Below are 4523 nucleotides of genomic sequence, written 5' to 3' on the forward strand. Positions count from 1 at the left end.
ATAACTGCACAACTAAACAAAAACAAACAAACAGACAGAAAAAAAGATCAACATTTTAAGCATAACCAACTCTTTATTTCCACATTCAGTGTTATGGAAAAGTACCACCATGACAGAAATTAAAAACAACAATTTGAAACCAGAAATGCATCACGTTACTGTAAGAGTAAATAATACTAATAATAAATAAGTACTACGCACCCATTTTGTAAGGAAAGTTGTAAATGAACTAATTACTCTAGCCAATGTTGTCACACAGTACAAAAGAACGAAAAACCCGAAGAACCGAAAGATGAACTATTCAATTATCTGCATTCTTTTACTGTCAGTGTCTATGGTTTTAGCGTATGGGTCTGTCTGTCACGTGATTAAGGAACGACTCGACCCGAAGACTCATGAGATGAACTAATCAATTCTCTTTCCGGCTCATATTGCATTGGGTTTAACGTATTGGGCTGTCACGTGATTGAGGAACGAGTCAAAAACCCGATAGACTCGAACTATGAACTAATCAATTCTCTTTCCGGCTCATGCTGCATTGGGTTTAACGTATTGGGCTGTCACGTGATTGAGGAACGAGTCAAAAACCCGATAGACTCGAACTATGAACTAATCAATTCTCTTTCCGGCTCATGCTGCATTGGGTTTAACGTATTGGGCTGTCACGTGATTGAGGAACGAGTCAAAAACCCGATAGACTCGAACTATGAACTAATCAATTCTCTTTCCGGCTCAAGACTGCATTGACTGACAGGTGAATTACTACGACTAGAACAGAACCCATAGAATAATGCGCATGCGCGACTGAACGAATCACTCCCCGAGACGACTCGTTCTTCCCGAGTCACATTAAAGATTCGTTCAAAATGAACGAATCGTTCAAGAACGACACATCACTAATATGAAACAATTACATACCTCAAGTATATATCGTTTTATTTAAAATATTTTTATGACTGTTGATTGTCAGCTATATGCTAAGGATTTGCTCACACAAAACAAACCAGATTTTACACCCAGATGACTGACGGTTCCTTTAAAGTCCAGCCTCCTACAAGTCAGTGAATAATCGACTGAAGCAAGTCAAGTCAAGTCACCTTTATTTATATAGCGCTTTAAAAAAAATACATTGCGTCAAAGCAACTGAACAACATTCATTAGGAAAACAGTGTCTCAATAATGCAAAATGATAGTTAAGGCAGTTCATTGAATTCAGTGATGTCATCTCTGTTCAGTTTAAATAGTGTTTGTGCATTTATTTGCAATCAAGTCAACGATATCACTGTAGATGAAATGACCCCAACTAAGCAAGCCAGAGGCGACAGCGGCAAGGAACCGAAACTCCATCGGTGACAGAATGGAGAAAAAAACCTTGGGAGAAACCAGGCTAAGAGAGACCACTGTACATGCACTACCCCCACCCACAATTCCTGCCGGCCCGAGACTCGAACTCACAAGATTTCGATTGAGACTCTCTAACCATTAGGCCACGACTTCCCTAAAAATATGGACTGCATTTTTATATAGCGCTTTCAACAGACCACATGGCCATCCAAATCGCTTTACAAGTTGCCTCATATTCACCCATTCACACACCAACGGCGGTGTCAGCCATTAGAGGTGCCATCCAGCTCGTCGGGAGCAGCTGGGGTTAGGTGTCTTGCTCAAGGATAACAAAGTGTTGTTTTTTTGTATTAAACATCACACTTAAAATTGACATGTCAAACTCCTGGAGGGCCACAGCCCTGCAGAGTTTAGCTTCAACCCTAATTAAACACACCTGATCAGCTAATCAAGTCCTTTAGGTTTATTTGAAAACTGCAGGTGTGTGTGTGTGTGTGTGTGTGTTGAAGCAGGGTTGGAACTAACTCTGTAGGTCTGTGGCCCTCAAGGAACTGAATTAGACACCTGTGATATTTGCCAACAAAAATTTAAATTAGGTGTTGATTAAAAGCAATTGTTATACCTATTATTAAATATGCTGTCCTTTCTGTCAAATAGTTTGATTCAGCCAAATCTAAATAGCTTTCACAAAATATTGAAATTAAGCTATTAAAATTTGGTTGAATCAAACTATTTGACAGAAAGGACAGCATATTTAATAATAGGTATAAAAATTGCTTTTAAAAATTTGCCTTTAGGTAAATCAACACCTTGTTTATTAACTTATTAATCTGCAGGGTTTTTTTTATTCACCATTTGAGCTCAGTATGCCAGAACACTTTTCATTTATTTGCACATTTCACTTTGATAGAGCTGGTAAGTCCCGCCCATCTGTAAAACCCCACTGGACATCTAGGTTGAAAAAAGTGAATGTGAGAAAATAATTATTTTCTGGTCCCGTTTGAATTGTGCCATGAATGTGAACATATGTCGTCTGTGAATTTTAAATATAATTTTTCATGTTACGAGTTTGACAGTATATTATCTGATTCTTTGGCCAGCAGTGGTGGAAAAGACATAACGAGAAAGACTACATGTCGCCTATGTGACGTCACCCCATAACACATTTTCCCTCCACTTGTCATGGTCAAATCACGGTGCTAATGCTGCGATAATCTATGGAGATGGATCGAGATGCCTGAGTGTTTTGTACCCAAATGTCACCATTCAAACCAAATGGGCTGTTCTTTCTTCAGATTCCCGTCTGATGTAAAAACTAGTTGTAGTCCACAAAGTCCTCTCACACAAAGTCTAGCCGCATTTTTTGTGCAATTTGGAATGAGCAGGGCAAATTGTTTCTCATAATAGCAATTAAATTTACTCATTATCTACGTCTATCCAGTACAATCTCATTATCTACGCATATAATTTACGCATATCCAGGGCCACATTTGCAGTTCTTAATATATAAATCTATCTATTTATCTATCTCAAACCTCTTCTATCTTCAAACTTTATCTCTAAATAATGTATCTTTCTTTCTTTATTTTTAACGAATCTTTCTTTCATTCTTTTTTCTTTCTTTCTTTCTTTCTTTCTTTCTTGTCGTGAGGAAAGAGGACCAGAGAGAGCAATTCGCGGAGCAAATACTGTCTTTAATGAACGAAACACAGGAGCTTGAGAATTCTTGTAAAAAGAACAGAAAGAGTCCCAAAGGGAAAAAACTGGAACCAAAAACTTGTCCTTGTACAAAAGAAGAAAACAAAAGCCACCGGCCGCCCAGGATTCAGTACGGTGGACAGCTCCGCAACCACACAGTAGAGAGAGATCGGCAGGTCAGGAGACGAGCAGCGGCAAAACTTCAAGGCTCACACTCACAGCAACCCCAAACAGACAGAACTTGGACTGAGACAAATGACAGGGGATAAGACATACAAGGTTAGCGATTCTTAGATGAATAATCTGGCGAGGCAGGTAGGGAGGAGAGGGAAAGAAGTAGGAGTGCTAATCAAAGCAGAAGAGGAAACAGGTGCGGGAAGCCAAGCGCGAAGAGTAGCGCAATGAGGAGCAGCTGAAGGAGATTAACAGCAGAGGAAAGGTGAGTGCAAAGTAGGAGAGGAGGAGAAAAAGAGTCAGAGGTAAAAGGGGAGGGGGAAAAGGGAAAGGGAATCAGGATCATGACATTTCTAACTAATCAATTATTTCTATCTATCTTCTTTCGAATTTCTATCTATTTATCTATCTCTAAGTAATCTACCTTTCTTTCTAACTAATCTATCTATCATTCTTTCTGTCAAACAAATATATCTATCATTCTTTTGAACTAATCTATATCATTCTTTCTAACTAATTTATCTTTCTTTCTTTCAACTATTCTATCAATCTAAGATTAAGAAGCACATAAACCTAATAAGTGTTAACACATTTGAGAAAATAAATGTAAAAATTAGAAGGTAGCTTATAGTCTCAAAATGAAAGGTATCCTGAGAACAGCTCGCCACGGCGGCACATATACTAAAATTGGATCGATACAGAGAAGATTAGCATGGCCCCTGCGAAAGGATGACACGCAAATCCGTGAAGCGCTCCATCTTTTAGATTATTGGTGGTTCAGTGGTAGAATTCTCGCCTGCCACGCGGGAGACCCGGGTCCGATTCCCGGCCAATGCAGCAGAGGTCGCCTTGGGGAAGTCGTGGCCTAATGGTTAGAGGGTTGGACTCCCAATCGAAGGGTTGTGGGTTCTAGTCTCGGGCCGGACGGAATTGTGGGTGGGGGTAGTGCATGTACAGTTCTCTCTCCACCTTCAATACCACGACTTAGGTGCCCTTGAGCAAGGCAACGAACCCCCAACTGCTCCCCGGGCGCCGCAGCATAAATGGCTGCCCACTGCTCCGGGTGTGTGCTCACAGTGTGTGTGTGTGTTCACTGCTCTGTGTGTGTGCATTTCGGATGGGTTAAATGCAGAGCACAAATTCTGAGTATGGGTCACCATACTTGGCTGAATGTCACTTCACTTTAATCAACAAAACAAACTGGATGAGCAAACATGCAGGTGTTGCAGATTAACACATTTTCTGGTCATGAGTTTAAATTTGTATTTATCTGAGTTTAGTGGAGTTTCTACGTCCTCTGAAATCTT

At 40.1% G+C, this 4523-nt stretch overlaps 1 non-coding gene across 1 annotated transcript; it reads left to right on the forward strand.

Annotated features, from left to right (window-relative positions):
• Window positions 1-3877: 3877 nt before the first annotated feature.
• Window positions 3878-3980, forward strand: LOC127981815 (U6 spliceosomal RNA). Its single transcript, XR_008160430.1, has one exon. It is a non-coding gene; the product is annotated as a U6 spliceosomal RNA (small nuclear RNA).
• Window positions 3981-4523: the final 543 nt, after the last annotated feature.

Source organism: Carassius gibelio, chromosome A4, assembly GCF_023724105.1.
Source record: "Carassius gibelio isolate Cgi1373 ecotype wild population from Czech Republic chromosome A4, carGib1.2-hapl.c, whole genome shotgun sequence".
NCBI lineage: Eukaryota > Metazoa > Chordata > Actinopteri > Cypriniformes > Cyprinidae > Carassius > Carassius gibelio.